Source organism: Ranitomeya variabilis, chromosome 1, assembly GCF_051348905.1.
Source record: "Ranitomeya variabilis isolate aRanVar5 chromosome 1, aRanVar5.hap1, whole genome shotgun sequence".
NCBI lineage: Eukaryota > Metazoa > Chordata > Amphibia > Anura > Dendrobatidae > Ranitomeya > Ranitomeya variabilis.
The window spans coordinates 830,142,182-830,160,072 of NC_135232.1; the positions used below are offsets into that span (position 1 = coordinate 830,142,182).

General features: G+C 46.3%; 1 protein-coding gene across 2 annotated transcripts in view; it reads left to right on the plus strand.

The window, feature by feature from the left end:
* The first annotated feature begins 1,931 nt into the window (after positions 1 to 1,931).
* CNOT6L (CCR4-NOT transcription complex subunit 6 like) overlaps positions 1,932 to 17,891 on the plus strand; it is a 67,235-nt gene continuing 51,275 nt past the window's right edge. The window contains exon 1 of one of the 2 annotated variants that reach the window (XR_013218253.1): positions 1,932 to 2,168. The gene's annotated coding sequence lies outside the window, so the exon portion shown is untranslated. Of the gene's footprint in view, positions 2,169 to 14,883; positions 14,905 to 17,891 lie in introns of those variants that run through there. The other variant, XM_077275586.1, reaches the window with a different exon arrangement.

The following is a 17,891-nucleotide window of genomic DNA, read 5'->3' on the forward strand; positions in this document are numbered from 1 at the left end:
AGTTGCCATCTTCCATTATGTCCCCATGCTGACAGGTAAGAGTTGCCCCCATCCTGACAGATGAATTGCCCCATGTCCCCAAGCTGACAGGTGAGAGTTGCCCCCTTCCCTTATGTCCCCACGCTGACAGGTGAGTTGCCCCCTTCCATTATGTTCCCATGCTGACAGGTGAGAGTTGCCCCCATGCTGACAGATGAGTTGCCCCCTTGACTCATGTCCCCATGCTGACAGGTGAGAGTGGCCCTGTGTCTCCATTCTGACAGGTGAAATTTGCCCCATGCTGACAGGTTAGAGTTGCCCCCTTGCCCCTTTTCCCCATGCTGACAGGCGAGAGTTTCCCCCTTGCCTTGTGTCCCCATGCTGACAGGTGAGAGTTGCCCCGTGTCCCCATGCTGACAGGTGAAAGTTGCCCCCTGTCTCTTGGCCCCAAGCTGACAGGCGAGAGTTGCCCCCATCCCTCATGTGCCCTTGCTGACAGGTGAGTAGCCCCGTGCCTCATGCTGACAGGTGAGAGTTGCCCCCTTGATGACAGGTGAGTTGTCCCTTGCCTCATGACCCCATGCTGACAGGTGAGAGTTGCCCCTTGCCTCATGCTGACAGGTGAGAGTTGCCCCCGTGTCCCCATGATGACAGGTGAGTTGCCCCCCGTGTCCCCATGATGACAGGCGAGTTGCCCCCTTGCCCCGTGATGACAGGTGAAAGTTGCCCCCTTGCCCTGTGTCCCCATGCTGACCGGTGAAAGTTGCCCCATGTCCCCATGCTGACAGGTGAAAGTTGCCCCCTGCCTCTTGGCCCCAAGCTGACAGGTGAGAGTTGCCCCTTGCCTCATGCTAACAGGTGAGAGTTGCCCCCTTGACCTGTGTCCCCATGATGACAGGTGAGAGTTGTCCCTTGCCCCCAAGCTGACAGGTGAGAGTGGCCCCTTGCCTCATGCTGACAGGTGAGAGTTGCCCCCTTGTCCCGTGTTCCCATGCTGACAGGTGAGAGTTGCCCCCTTGTCCCGTGTTCCCATGCTGACAGGTGAGAGTTGCCCCCTTCCATTATGTCCCCATGCTGACAGGTGAGAGTTGCCCCCATGCCGACAGGTGAGAGTTGCCCCCTTGACTCATGTCCCCATGCTGACAGGTGAGTTGCCCCCTTTCCCTGTGTCCCCATGCTGACAGGTGAAAGTTGCCCCTTGCCGACATGCTGACAGGCGAGAGTTGCCCCCTTCCCTCTTGGCCCCATGCTGACAGGTAAGAGTTGCCCTTTTCCATTATGTCCCCATGCTGACAGGTGAGATTTGCCCCCTTGCTGACAGATGAGTTGCCCCGTGTCCCCATGTTGACAGGTGAGAGTTGCCCACTTGCCGTGTCCCCATGCTGACAGGTGAGAGTTGCCCCATGACCCCATGCTGACAGGTGAAAGTTGCCCCTTGCCCCCAAGATGACAGGTGAGAGTTGCCCCCTTCCCTCATGTCTCCTTGCTGACAGGTGAGAGTTGCCCCGTGTCCCCTTGCTGACAGGTGAGAGTTGCCCCCTGTCTCTTGACCCCAAGCTGACAGGTGAGAGTTACCCCCTTCCCTCATGTCCCCTTGCTGAGAGTTGCCCCCTTGCCCCTAAGCTGACAGGTGAGAGTTGCCCCTTGCCTCATGACCCCATGCTGACAGGTGAGAGTTGCCCCCTTCCCTCATGTCCCCTTGCTGAGAGTTGCCCCCAAGCTGCCGCCCAGGACCCACAACCCGAGAACTACGTAACCCCAGCGCCTATAAATAGAGGCGGCAGTGCGGGCCTTACATGTCTCCTCCTCTTCCTCTGTCATCATCACCGCCTCATCAGCAGAGCCCGCCTCGGCCTGTGAACGCCCCTTTTATCCCCTTAGTGTACACACATCCTCCTCAGCCTGATTATTCATCTCAATATTTATATCCCTGCACTCTGCGGCCATCGTTTATAAGCCGCCGGTGACGTGAGCAACCGAGTGCGGTGTGTGGAGCACAGCCCAGTATCACCGGGAGCTAGCGAGCTGAGCGCGGCCAGTCCCCGCACCTCCTGCCGCCGTCGCTGCCTGCATGTATTTACAGTCCAGTGGCTCCCGCTTAGCCCCTAGCCGCCGCCAGCAGCAACCAGGCCCGAAAGGACAGCGACGAGAGAAGCGACTGAGCCCGTGCTGTGAGGCGCTGAATGCAGGTGAGGAACGTGTGAGGTGGAGGGGGATGTGCTGCTGCTGCTTTGTCTTGGCACGCTCCTCTGTATGTGCACAAACTGCACATGTGCCCGGGCCCTACCAATTTGTGCTCTCCCCCGGGTGAGGCCCCGCCACGCTTTACTTCCCGTGGAGAAGTGTGAGTGGAGGTGAGGGCCCCGCCACCCACTGCCCACCCCGTCTCCATACGGCGAGCTCCCCATTGTCCCCCCTCCCCGCATAAGTTTTCTGCCTTTGTCTGCACACGTCAGTATGGCAGCCTCCATCATCAGGCGGCCTGTATGTGGCCCCTCTTCCCTCAGGAGCTCCTCTCTCGTGGCCTCTTTGTTCCTCTTCCCATTCTGACCCATGAGGAGATTAGTGGGAGTCTGACTGGGGCTGTAGTGTATGGTGGCAGTATGAGGGGGGAGAATAGCTGCACATGGCGGATCCAAATCTATAAAGTATATCTCTGGGCCTTCACACATCTGTACATCGCAGTGGAGTATGTTGTGCTATAGGTCATAATCAAGCAGCCCGTGGTATAACAGCGACCATCCGTACATCGCAGTGGAGTATGTTGTGCTATAGGTCATAATCAAGCAGCCCGTGGTATAACAGCGACCATCCGTACATCGCAGCGGAGTATGTTGTGCTATAGGTCATAATCAAGCAGCCCGTGGTATAACAGCGACCATCCGTACATCGCAGTGGAGTATGTTGTGCTATAGGTCATAATCAAGCAGCCCGTGGTATAACAGCGACCATCCGTACATCGCAGTGGAGTATGTTGTGCTATAGGTCATAATCAAGCAGCCCGTGGTATAACAGCGACCATCCGTACATCGCAGTGGAGTATGTTGTGCTATAGGTCATAATCAAGCAGCCCGTGGTATAACAGCGACCATCCGTACATCGCAGTGGAGTATGTTGTGCTATAGGTCATAATCAAGCAGCCCGTGGTATAACAGCGACCATCCGTACATCGCAGTGGAGTATGTTGTGCTATAGGTCATAATCAAGCAGCCCGTGGTATAACAGCAACCATCCGTACATCGCAGTGGAGTATGTTGTGCTATAGGTCATAATCAAGCAGCCTGTGGTATAACAGCGACCATCTACATCGCAGCGGAGTATGTTGTGCTATAGGTCATAATCAAGCAGCCCGTGGTATAACAGCGACCATCCGTACATCGCAGCGGAGTATGTTGTGCTATAGGTCATAATCAAGCAGCCCGTGGTATAACAGCGACCATCCGTACATCGCAGCGGAGTATGTTGTGCTATAGGTCATAATCAAGCAGCCCGTGGTATAACAGCGACCATCCGTACATCGCAGTGGAGTATGTTGTGCTATAGGTCATAATCAAGCAGCCCGTGGTATAACAGCGACCATCCGTACATCGCAGTGGAGTATGTTGTGCTATAGGTCATAATCAAGCAGCCCGTGGTATAACAGCGACCATCCGTACATCGCAGTGGAGTATGTTGTGCTATAGGTCATAATCAAGCAGTCCGTGGTATAACAGCGACCATCTACATCGCAGCGGAGTATGTTGTGCTATAGGTCATAATCAAGCAGTCCGTGGTATAACAGCGACCATCTACATCGCAGCGGAGTATGTTGTGCTATAGGTCATAATCAAGCAGCCCATGGTATAACAGCGACCATTTACATCGCAGCGGAGTATGTGGCCGCTATGTGAATAATGTGCACTGTATGGGGTAATCGCTATTATATGGGATATCACTGACCATCTGAGTACATCGCAGAGGAATGTGTCCGTACGTATGTAACTTATCACCTGTGTACAGCACATCAGACTATGTTGTCGCTATGTGTATAACTTGTGTACTATGTGAGCAAATGCGCTCGCATAAGGTGCTAAGGCCTGTTTCACACTAGCGTTGTGTACGCAGCTTCTGGCTGCGTGCTTCTTTCCTTAAGATCCGCATGCATCTTGTATACCTATATTTAACATTGGGTACGCAGGGACATGAGTAGTACGTAGATGTGTCCCTGTGCTTCGTTTTGATATGCCCACCGAACATACGGGGATGCAACAGGTTGTGTTCGGCGGGCACGTCAAAACGAAGCACGGGGACGCATCTACATGCTAGGCATGTCCCTGCATACCCAATGTTAAATATAGGTATGCAAGACGCATGCGGACCTTAAGGAAAGAAGAACGTAGCCAGACGCTGCGTACACAACGCTAGTGTGAAACCGTCCTTGGCACCTGAGCATACTCGGATAGCACCTTATCCAAGCAGGTTCGCTCATCACTAGTTATAATCCCAATGTAGGATATAGCTGATCTCCTGTGTACAGCACAGCAGACTATCTCTATAGGTTATAATCCCAATGTAGGATATAGCTGATCACCTGTGTACAGTACATCAGACGATCTGGTCTCTATAGGTTATAATCCCAATGTAGGATATGGCTGATCACCTGTGTACAGCACAGCAGACTATGTTGTCTCTATAGGTTATAATCCCAATGTAGGATATAGCTGATCACCTGTGTACAGTACATCAGACGATCTGGTCTCTATAGTTTATAATCCCAATGTAGGATATGGCTGATCACCTGTGTACAGCACAGCAGACTATGTTGTCTCTATAGGTTATAATCCCAATGTAGGATATAGCTGATCTCCTGTGTACAGCACAGCAGACTGTGTTGTCTCTATAGGTTATAATCCCAATGTAGGATATAGCTGATCACCTGTGTACAGTACATCAGACGATCTGGTCTCTATAGGTTATAATCCCAATGTAGGATATAGCTGATCTCCTGTGTACAGTACATCAGACGATCTGGTCTCTATAGGTTATAATCCCAATGTAGGATATAGCTGATCACCTGTGTACAGCACAGCAGACTGTGTTGTCTCTATAGGTTATAATCCCAATGTGGGATATAGCTGATCTCCTGTGTACAGTACATCAGACGATCTGGTCTCTATAGGTTATAATCCCAATGTAGGATATAGCTGATCACTTGTGTACAGCACAGCAGACTGTGTTGTCTCTATAGGTTATAATCCCAATGTAGGATATAGCTGATCTTTTGTGTACAGCACATCAGACTATGTTGTTGCCATATGTATAACGTGCATGCTATAAGTTATAATTGAGCAGCTCTTGATACGACTACAGTGCACATGGCGTTTGGTCTCTTGTATACATTAGTTTGCCAGCTGCTAATAGTCTTAATGACCAGGGGCCTGTATTTCGGCGTCATCCCTGGCTGCTGTGGCACTGTACACCGGTCAGCTATGATCCATGTGTGCGGAGATCCCTTTCTATCTGGCATTGTGTTGTGCCCCTGCTCCCATATAGTAGCAGCACTTAGTGTTGCATTGTATTCGAGGCCTACATTCACTTCCTGGTCCTCTGGAGTTGAGGCCTTTGGAAAATGCCTGAAGTGCAAATACAAAATATTTTTCTCGTGGTGATTGCATAACATGAATGCTATTGTCTATATATAATCACATGGTGTATATGTGGGAACTGTAGGAAGGAAGAGGAGGTGGCTGAGACACAAACACACAGCCTTGGCCTAGCAAGCAAGAGAAAAACAAAACCAGCGGTGGGATTATTCAGCCAGCAGTGCATGCTCTTCTATTATTAGCCCTCACTTTATTCTCCACTGGAGGATTTAGACTTCTCTCTTCGGTTTCTTTCGCACCTTGTGCATGTATCCCTATTGCTGTGCCGCTGATCGTACGTATCTGTGGGATCACACAGGTTGCCAGTGACGCTTTTCCCTCTATCGGTTATTTTTCTTTCGTAGCTAACTTTCTAATTTTTTTTACTTTAGAGAAGGTAGGTGTTATATATGGAACTTTAGCCTCTAAAATGTAGTCCTCTGCCCTTTCTTGTTAAGGCCTCTTTCACACAAGTTTTTTTTAGAATCAGTCACAATCCGTCAGTGTTGAAAACACAGATCCTGTGCAGATTGTAAAAAACAAAACAAATCAAAACAAAAAAAACATGCTCTGGATCCATTTTTTTTTTTTACGGATCCTTCGAAGCAGCTGCCGCAGGAATTTACTGGAACAAAATTCGAGATTTTTTGGATTGTCTTTTGACAGATAGCGACGGGTCCATAGGCTTCCATTATAGCCAATGACGGACAGCACAGGATCCGTCGCTGGCCGATTTTTATTTTTTATTTATTTTTTTTTTATCCCCCCGACGTACACAAACGTTACTATGTCTGTTGTGTCCGGACGGACACAGAATTTGCGGCGGATCCGTCAAACGACGGATAAAGGGAAGGCCATCCGTCACAATTCATCGCTAATACAAGTCTATGAGGGGGGAAAAAACGGATCCAGCAGCAATATTTGCTGGATCTGTTTTTTTCACAAAACGGATTTTGACGGAAACAAAGACTAAAGTGTGAAAGAGGCCTTGGGCTACTTTCACACTAGCGTCGGGCTCGGTCCGTCGCAGTGCGTCGGGCCGAGATCACCGACGCTAGCGTTGTCTCCGCCGCACAACGGGGGCAGCGGATGCATTTTTCCAGCGCATCCGCTGCCCCATTGTGAGGTGCGGGGAGGTGGGGGCGGAGTTCCGGCCGCGCATGCGCGGTTGGAAAAAGCGCTCCGTCGGGAGCAAAAAACGTTACATGTAACGTTTTTTGCTCCCGACGGTCCGCCACAACACGGCGCAACCGTCGCACGACGGTTGCGACGTGTGTCAATGCGCCGCAAATTCGTCGCTAATGTTAGTCAATGCATAAAAAAAACGCATCCTGCAAGCACTTTTGCAGGATGCGTTTTTTCGGCAAAACGACGCAGTGCGACGTATTGCAGTTAACGCCAGTGTGAAAGTAGCCTAAGTTGGAGTAATGCTGGATGTTGGAATACTAAAATGATACAATTTTAGAAAGCCTTAAATCAAACAGTTGTGTGATCCCAAAGTTATCATTGTGCTATAAATAGACTACCATAATCACAAAATCAGCCACTATCCACTTATATAAAGCGAAAGATTACATATTGCATTCTTCTGTAATCGGCCATGGAAGTTTTATGCCAATGAGGCTGGAAGTTGCACTTTGGGTTTTCTCCTTGTAGTCTGGGTTTCGTGCACCCCTGTGGCCTTCCTCCAGCTTGGGCCTCTTTCACACTAGCGTCGTGCACTGCACGTCGCTATTTGTCGTTTTGTAGAAAAAACGCATCCTGCAAAAGTGCATAGACCCCCTCCCCTTGGAAATGGCTGCAACTGCATGAGTTTTCAGCCAGACTGGGCAGTGACCTGTCAGCAGATCTTGCTGACAGGTCTCCCATAAGGCTATGTGCACACCTTGTGGATTTTGCTGCGGATCTGCAGCTGCAGGTCTGCAGCAGTTTCCCATGAGTTTACAGTACAATGTAAACATATAAAAAACAAAATGCTGTGCCCATGCTGCGGGGAAAAAAAGCGTGGAAACGCAGCGGTTTACATTCCGCAGCATGTCAATTCTTTGTGCGGATTCTGCTGCGGTTTACACCTGTTCCACAATAGTAATCCACAGGTGTAAAACCGCAGTGGAATCCGCACAAAATCCACATAAAAACAGCGGTAAATCTGTGGTAAATCCGCAGGTAAAACGCAGTGCCTTTTACCTGCGGATTTCTAAAATCTGCTGCGGAAAAATCTGCAGAGGTCCATTCGTGTGCTCATACCCTTAGTCAGTTTCTTGTGTGTGATCAAGGGTATAGGCACTATTAAGCGGTCTTCTATTCAGTTCTAGGAGTAGGTCACCTGTAGCAGTTTTCTCAGCTTATTGGTAACTTGGGAATTGTCCATATTGTCATTGTATCATAAGGCTATGTGCAAACGATGCGGATTTTCTGCGGATTTTTCTGCGCAGAAACGCTGCAGATCCGCACTGTGATGTACAGTACAATGTTATTCAATGGGATGGAAAAATCAGTGCAGAATTGCTGCGGATTTCAAAGTGCATGTCACTACTTTTGTGCGGATCTGCAGCGTTTCTGCACCCCTCCATGATAAAAATCCGCAGTGGCAAAAACCGCAGATAATCTGCATGAATTCCGCATAAAAACCGCGGCAAATCCGCAACTGCAGATTCTGCCAGGAGATACGGATTTTGTGCAGAAAATTCTGCACCTCTTTTCCTACGTGTGCACATAGCCTAATATGCTTTCATCCTATGTTTGCTGATCAGATCATAGTGACTGGTATGAGCAGGTTTGCACGAATAGGATGTAAATGATTCCTTTAGAACTTTAAAGTGACAGTCAGGGACATAATGTTGATGTAGAATAATAATAAAAAAAACTTATACATATATTCATAGACTAAAATACCAGTCAAAAGTTTGGACACTTGTTCATGCAGTGGTTTTCTTGTATAGAACCATATACCTACACTACTGGAGTTAAAATCACCTGATGATTGCAAACTTTGTAAAGGTTGATGGCACAAAATACAAATCTTGATGAGACCTGCTTGTTCGTTGGAAGCCATTCCAGGTGACTACCCATTGAACCTGCTAGAATCAGAAGGGGAGTACTGACGCTGGTATAACCGTATTCTGGTGTCTAAAATGAGCTTCTTAATGCTTTGTTTCTATGTCTTCCTTGCTTTTGTTGCCTTCAGTCTGAATCCACTATGTGCACTTTCGCTTAAACTAGAAGGCCATTGCATGAACAGCTCTGTAAAGTTCTGACCTGTACTGAAGCTTGTTGGGCTGAATACCTAAGCCCATCGACTTGCATATATTATGTGGATTTTTAACCACACTTTATCTTTGGGCAAGGTAGGAACTGCTAACTAGGCTAACAGGCAATCCCTGCATGTGTTGCGGCTGTCGAACAGACGTGAGACATGCAGCTGCGGGGACTTGAACATATATTTCGAGCACGCTGAAGAGCATGCTCTGATAACACCTTATTTGTGCACATCCATTCATCTCTACTGCTGACCTTTCTTTCTGGAGTAATAGGGGAGTCGTGTGTACACAGGCAAGTTTTTCAGTAAATGAACAATTTGAACAGATTTTCTTTTTTTTTTTTTTCTTTTTTTTTTTTTTTTTTTTTAACTTTATGCTCCAAATAAGATAAAATAACTTTTTTGCTAGCTATAGCTGACTGGATGGCAAATGCTGGCCACACATTAAATTATTGGCTAGTTCCACTGACTGATTTGTATTGGCTCCTTCTGAACTCTTCCCTTCTATAGACTTCAAGAGACCTTTTGCATCAGACATGTTTGTATTAATGCCCAAGCCTCCTGTTCCAAGAGGCAATAAGCCATGGCCAGATGTGTCTGGCAGCAGCATACTCTTGGTTCGGAACAAATGTACATGCCACTAAAGGGGTGTGCTTCAGTATAGGCATTGAGGAAATGGGCTTGTCAAATACTGTACACTGGCATTTCCAGAAGGTGGACACAAGATATATATGTGTATATAATAAAGACCAAAAGTTTGGACACACCTTCTCATTTAAAGGTTTTTCTGTATTTTCAGGACTATGAAAATTGTACTTTCACACTGAAGGCATCAAAACTATGAATTAACACATGTGGAATTATCTACTTAACAAAAAAGTGTGAAACAACTGAAATTATGTCTTATATTCTAGGTTCTTCAAAGTAGCCACCTTTTGCTTTGACTGCTTTGCACACTCTTGGCATTCTCTTTGAGCTTCAAGAGGTAGTCACCGTGAATGGTCTTCCAACAATCTTGAAGGAGTTCCAAGAGATGCTTAGCACTTGTTGGCCCTTTTGCCTTCACTTTGCGGTCCAGCTCACCCCAAACATCTCGATTGGGTTCAGGTCTGGTGACTGTGGAGGCCAGGTCATCTGGTGTAGCACCTAATCACTCTCCTTCTTGGTAAAATAGCCCTTACACAGCCTGGAGGTGTCTGGGGTCATTGTCCTGTTGAAAAATAAATGATGGTCCAACTAAACGCAAACTGGATGGAATAGCATTAGGCTGCAAGATGCTGTGGTAGCCATGCTGGTTCAGTATGCCTTCAATTTTGAATAAATCCCCAACAGTGTCACCAGCAAAGCACCCCTACACCATAACACCTCCTCCTCCATGCTTCACGGTGGGAACCAGGCATGTAGAGTCCATCCGTTCACCTGTTCTGTGTCGCACAAAGACACGGTGGTTGGAACCAAAGATCTCAAATTTGGACTCATCAGACCAAAGCACAGATTTCCACTGGTCTAATGTCCATTCCTTGTGTTCTTTAGCCCAAACAAGTCTCTTCTGCTTGTTGCCTGTCCTTAGCAGTGGTTTCCTAGCAGCTATTTTACCATGAAGGCCTGCTGCACAAAGTCTCCTCTTAACAGTTGTTGTAGAGATGTGTCTGCTGTAGAACTCTGTGTGGCATTGACCTGGTCTCTAATCTGAGCTGCTGTTAACCTGCGATTTCTGAGGCTGGTGACTCGGATAAACTTATCCTCAGAATCAGAGATGACTCTTGGTCTTCCTTTCCTGGGGCGGTCTTCATGTGAGCCAGTTTCTTTGTAGCGCTTGATGGTTTTTGCAACTGCACTTGGGAACACTTTCAAAGTTTTCCCAATTTTTCGGACTGACTGACCTTTATTTCTTAAAGTAATGATGGCCACTCGTTTTTCTTTACTTAGCTGCTTTTTTTCTTGCCATAATACAAATTCTAACAGTCTATTCAGTAGGACTATCAGCTGTGTATCCACCAGACTTCTGCACAACACAACTGATGGTCCCAACCCCATTTATAAGGCAAGAAATCCCACATGTTAAACTTGACAGAGCACACCTGTGAAGTGAAAACCATTCCTGGTGACTACCTCTTGAAGCTCATCAAGAGAATGCAAAGAGTGTGCAAAGCGGTCATCAAAGCAAAAGGTGGCTACTTTGAAGAACCTAGAATATAAAACATATTTTCAGTTGTTTCATACTTTAAGTAGATAATTCCACATGTGTTAATTCATAGTTTTGATGCCTTCAGTGTGAATGTACAATTTTTTCATAGTCATGAAAATACAGAAAAATCTTTTAATGAGGTGTCCAAAATTTTGGTCTGTAAATACGCACACAAAGTAAAAAAAAAAACAAAAAAAAAAAACCAACAAACTTTACTACAAACACTAGTGTATCAACCATTTATGTACACCATTACAGTATCAACCTTCACTTGATGGACGTTTTGGGGCAGTAGGCATTTTGTAGGAGCTGTTATCTTCTGCTTCTTAAAGGTACCTTCACACTAAACGACTTTGCAACGAGAACGACAGCGATCCGTGACGTTGCAGCGTCCTGGATAGCGATATCATTGTGTTTGACACGCAGCAGCGATCTGGATCCTGCTGTGATATCGCTGGTCGTTGCTGAAAGTCCAGAACTTTATTTGGTCGTCAGATCGGCATGTATCGTCGTGTTTGACAGCAAAAGCAACGATGCCAGCAATGTTATACAATGGTAACCAGGGTAAATATCGGGTTACTAAGCGCAGGGCCGCGCTTAGTAACCCAATATTTACCCTGGTTACCATTGTAAAAGTAAAAAAAAACAAAACACTACATACTCACCCTCTGATGTCTGTCACGTCCCCCAGCGTCCGCGCTGCTGCTCAGAGCTTCCTGCACTGAATTTGTCAGTGCCGGCCGTAAAGCGAAGCACAGCGGTGACATCACCGCTCTGCTGTTAGGGCCGGCGCTCACACAGTGCAGGGAAGCTGAAGGCGAGGGACGTGACAGACACCGGAATGTAAGTATGTAGTGTTTGGTTTTTTACATTTACACTGGTAACCAGGGTAAACATCAGGTTACTAAGCACGGCCCTGCGCTTAGTAACCCGATGTTTACCCTGGTTACCCGGGGACTTCGGCATCATTGGTCGCTGGAGAGCTGTCTGTGTGACAGCTCACCAGCGACCAAACAGCGACGCTGCAGCGATCGGCATCGTTGTCGATATCGCTGCAGCGTCGCTTAATGTGACGGTACCTTTAAGTCTCAGACAGATAATCGGACAGTTTGTCTGTATACAATGCATAATACATAAAAATCAAAGTCTGATTTGATGCACATTATTTTCCATACTGAAGAAAAAAAATCGCTTAATGTAGTCTCATTAATTTTGCAGACAAAGTGCTACTTTTAATAGCAGCTCCTGCCACCTTGTAGACAAGAGGACAAAGCTGCACATGAACCTGGTTTCTTCCACAACTTGTGAAATGACTGGTCTGGGAAGAGCAATGTTGCTGCCTCTGGAGGTTCTGATCTGCTTATCTGGTCCCCACTGGTGTTAACTTCCTGTCAACTCACACCTAATTCCCACTCTGCTCATCTCTCCCTGTAGTAAACATCTGTGTCTAGACAGGGTCTAGAAGTAAATGCCAGTCAGGAGTGATAAGTATCAGACTCAGAGCTGCAGGATTCTGGTAAGGGTGAAAACACACACACACACACACACACACACACACACACACACACACACACACACACACACACACACACACACACACACACACACACACACACCTTCGGTGAAATCGAACTGTCCACTTAGGAAGCAACACTGTTTGACAATCAATTTCACATGCTGTTGTGCAAATGGAATAGACAACAGATGGAAACTATTGGCAATAATCAAGACACACTCAATAAAGGAGTGGTTCTGAAGGTGGGGACCACAGACCACATCTCAGTACCAATGATTTCTGGCTGATGTTTTGGTCACTTTTGAATGTTGCTTGTGGTAGCATGAGACGGACTCTACAACCCACACAAGTGACTCAGGTAGTGCAGCTCATCCAGGATGGCACATCAATGCGAGCTGTGGCAAGAAGGTTTGCTGTGTCTGTCAGCGTAGTGTCCAGAGGCTGGAGGCACTACCAGGAGACAGGCCAGTACACCAGGAGACGTGGAGGGGACTGTAGGAGGGCAACAACCCAGCAGCAGGACCGCTACCTCTGCCTTTGTGCAAGGAGGAGCACTGCCAGAGCCCTGCAAAATGACCTCCAGCAGGCCACAGATGTGCATGTCTGCACAACTCCATGAGGATAGTCTTAGTGTCTGAAGTCCAGAGATTGGGGTTGTGCTCACAGCCCTACACCGTGCAGGATGCTAGACATTTGCCACAGAACACCAGGATTGGCAAATTCGCCACTGGCGCCTTGTGCTCTTCACAGATGAAAGCAGGTTCACACTGAGCACATGTGACAGACATGAAAGAGTCTGGAGATGCTGTGGAGACCGATCTGCTGCCTGCAACATCCTTCAGCATGACCGGTTTGGCAGTGGGTCAGTAATGGTGTGGGGTGGCATTTCTTTGGAGGGCTGCACAGCCCTCCATGTGCTCGCCAGAGGTAGCCTGACTGCCATTAGGTACTGAGATGAGATCCTCAGACCCCTTGTGAAACCATATGCTGGTGCAGTTGGCCCTGGGTTCCTATTAATGCAGGACAGTGCCAGACCTCATGTGGCTGGAGTGTCAGCAGTTCCTGCAAGATGAAGGCATTGAAGCTATGGACTGGCCCACCTGTTCCCCAGACCTGAATCCGATTGAACACACCTGGGACATGTCTCGCACCATCCACCGTCACATTGCACCACAGACTGTCCAGGAGTTGTCGGATGCTTTAGTCCAGGTCTGGGAGGAGATCCCTCAGGAGAACATCTGCCGCCTCATCAGGAGCATGCCCAGGCATTGTAGGGAGGTCATACAGGCATGTGGAGGCCACACACACTACTGAGCATCATTTACTTGTCTTGAGGCGTTTCCACTGAAGTTGGATCAGCCTGTAACTTCATTTTCCACTTTGATTTTGAGCATCATTCCGACTCCAGACGTCTGTGGGATATTAGTTGTGATTTACGTTGATAATTTTTAGGTTTTATTATTCTCAATACATCCACTATGTAATGAATAAAGATTTACAACTAGAATATTTCATTCGGTGACATCTAGGATTTTAGTGTACCATTTATTTTGTTTTTATATTTATTTATTTTTCCCCCTCATTTTAAAAGCTAAAAAAAATCTCAATGTTGGAATCCTCCTTTTACAGTTGTTTCATAGAAATCTTTAAAACTCCTTTATTCCATTAATGGGCCAGACAAAGTTGTTGGCACCTTCAGTTTAGTATTTGGTTACATACTCGTTGGAATGCATATTTATAATTAAACACTTCCCAAAGCAATCAACAAGCTTCTTAACCTCTGTACTGAACTTTTGGACCATTCTCTTGCAAACTCTTATTTGAAGGGTGCCTTCTCCCAACAGCAATTTTAAAGGCAATCTATCACCCCATTTTTCACCTTATAAGCTAAGGCCACCGCCATCAGTGGCTTATCTACAGCATTCTGTAATGCTGTAGATACGCCCCCAATGTAACCTGAAAGAGAAGAAAAACAAGTAAGATTATACTCACCCAGGTGCGGTCCGGGGCCTCCCATCTTCATACGATGTTGTCCTTTTCTTCCTGTCGTGGCTCCTGTGCAGGCGTACTTTCTGTCCTGTTGAGGGCAGAGCAGAGTACTGCAGTGCACTGGCACTGGGCCTCTCTGACCTCTCCCGGCAACCTGCGCACTTCAGCACTTTGCTCTGCCCTCAACAGGACAGATAAGTATGCCTGCGCAGGAGTGCAATTCTGGGGAGCCTGTGTGGATGACGAAGGGACGCGTCATACACCTGAAGCAAGCAGGAGGACAGGGATTGTAAGAAGATGGGAGGTACAGGACCAAGAAGAGTGACACCCCTGGGTCCAGACTGCCCCGCAGGTGAGTGTAAAGTTATTTTTCTTCTCTTGCAGGCCGGATCGGGGGATTATATACAGCGTTCTATAATTCTGTGTAAACCCTGAAAGGGGGTAGCCATAACTCATATTGGTCAAAACTAGTGACAGGTTCCCTTTAAGATCTCTCAACAGGTGTTCAATGGAATTTAGATCCGGACTCATTGCTGACCACTTCAGAACTGTTGTGCCAAGTCAGAAACATGAACCACACTTTCAGACTCATTGGTATATGCACTATTGACAAGTGTTGGGACTACAGTGTTGACATCACATTCTAAAGCCATACATACATAAAGGGGTTGTCCACTGCTAGGACAACCCCTTCTTGAACTACATGTTCGTCCCCAATAAAACAAACCCATACTCTCCCGTGCCAGCTCTGTTCCAGCGGTGACTGCACTCACGGTTCCTGGGCTGTGACGCGGTGGAATGAAACGTGGTGCCCAGCGCCCAATCAGCGCTGGTGTCTCTGTCCCTGCCTCCTATGGAAATGAAGAGGTCTGAAATTGGTTGCAGCCTGGACTTCTGCTTCATGTTCAGTTTATACGAAGGCAGGGACAGTGATGCCAGTGGTGATTGGGTGCTGGTGTCACAACACCGTATCACAGCCCCGGGACCGCTAGTGCCGACATCTGGAATGGCGCTATAGGCTTGTTTTATTGGGGCCGAACATTTTAGTTTAAGAAGCTGTTCTCCTAGTAGTGGGCGACCCCTTTAATATCTTCTGTTTTTCTAGATCTGATACTTGCAGATGCAACAATAGTAGATGTCTATTCTTTAACCCTTTAATGACTGCCAATACACCTCTTTACTGATGGGAGGCAATTTCTCCAATGGGCTAAAATGTAGTGTCCTTTGTATACTTCAGCGAGCTCCCTGCTTCAATTGCCACAATCATTCCATACACAAATTAAGGCCATTTAACTCCCTAGATGTTGCTGTGAATTGAAAAAGGTGGCCTCTAGATGGTTAACAGAGGGAGAGGGCAACCTGTAATCATGAGGGTATGGTCCTAATGGTTGCCATGGCAACTGAAGGCCAAGTAATGGTGTCCTGCTGAAGTGCTGGCAACAATTTTTTTATTTAGAATTTTTTTTTTTTTTTTTTTGTGGAAAAAAATTAATTCTACTTAACCCGTTTTAGAGCTTTACATGTAAGTTAACATTTCTTGAAAGCAGTTTAAAATTTGAGGGGTGCAATTCTTAATGTATGTGTGTGTGTGTGTATATATGTATATAAATATATACATTTTTATTTTTTTTGTGTGGTGGGGCTTTCCAATATATAGGCTCCTCAGTCATTTAAACTGAATATTATTATTTATGTAGCACCATTGATTCCATGGTGCTGTACATGAGAAGGGGTTACACACAAATTACAGATATCACTTACAATAAGCAAACTAACAATTACAGACTGAAACAGAGGGGTGACAACCCTGCCCTTGCGGGCTTACATTCTACAGAAAATGTCCCCTTAGGAAAAAAAACAAACTTTTGTTTTTTAACACTAGCCTTTAGGGTATGTGCACACGTCAGGATTTCTTGCAAAAATTTCCTGAAGAAAACCGGAAATTTTCTGCAAGAAATCCGCATTTTTTTTTCCCGTTTTTTTCGCGTTTTTAGCTTGCAGAATGCTAAAGTTTTCCAAGCGATCTGTAGCATCGCTTGGAAAACTGACAGGTTGGTCACGCTTGTCAAACATAGTGTTTGACAAGTGTGACCAACTTTTTACTATAGATGCAGCCTATGCCACATCTATAGTAAAAGATGGAATATTTAAAAGTAATAAAAAAATAAAATAAAAATGGTTATACTAACCTGCAGACAGCCGATCTCCTCAGCGGCGTCCGTTCCTATAGATGGTGTGTGTGTGCAGGACCTTCGATGACGTTGCGGTCACGTGAGCGGTCACATGAGCGGTCTCGCGACCAATCACAAGACCGCAATGTCATCGCAGGTCCTTCACACACACCAGCTATAGGAACGGAAGCGGCAGCGTGCACCGCTGAGAGGGGGGAAGACTCCGGGGCCATCGAAGGTGAGTATATGACTATCTTTTATTTTAATTCTTTTTTTTTTTTTTTTTTTTTTTTACCAATTATATGGTGCCCAGTCCGTGGAGGAGAGTCTCCTCTCCTCCACCCTGGGTACCAACCGCACATGATCTGCTTACTTCCCGCATGGTGGGCACAGCCACATGCGGAAAGTAAGCAGATCAATGCATTCCTAGGTGTGCGGAACCCCGCAATTCCGCAAATTTAATGAACATGTTGCTTTTTTTTCCGTGGAGAAAAATGCAACATTTGCACAAAAAATGCGGAATACCCTGAAAATAATGGGAGGCATATGTTAGCGTTTTTTTTGCGTTTTTATAGCGAAAAATACTGAACGTGTGCACATGGCCTTAACCCTTGGAATGTCCTAACAAAAGGATATTTGCATAATAACATGGGACATATTGAAATAACAATACTGACTGGCACATCCAAGGTAGGGCGAATGGGTGCAGCCACCTCCATACACAATATACCGTACAAAAAAAGCATGTCAGTATGAATAGCAATACTGCTTCTGAATACTAGGAAAGAAATGAGACGCTTGGCACATAATTTGGTCAATTCATGCCTGTGCATACATTTTTTTTTTATTTTTTTTATCCTAGTATTCTTTAATTCATATTAGGTAAGGAGTACCTAAGAGAGGTATTCATATTAGATATGTAGGGACCCATCAGTTTTGAATCGACCTTGACATTGGTTGATGGGCAGGCATGAATTGATTAAATTATGTGCTAAGCGTCTCATTTCTTTCCTAGTATTCAGAAGCAGTATTGCTAGTCATATTTCATATTGACATATTTTATCACGATAGAGTGCAACTTTTTTCTATATGGGGAAATATTGGTTTAACTTTTTTTTTTTTATAATTTTTTTTTTTTTTAAATAGTGACTTCTTTTTGAAGGGTGTA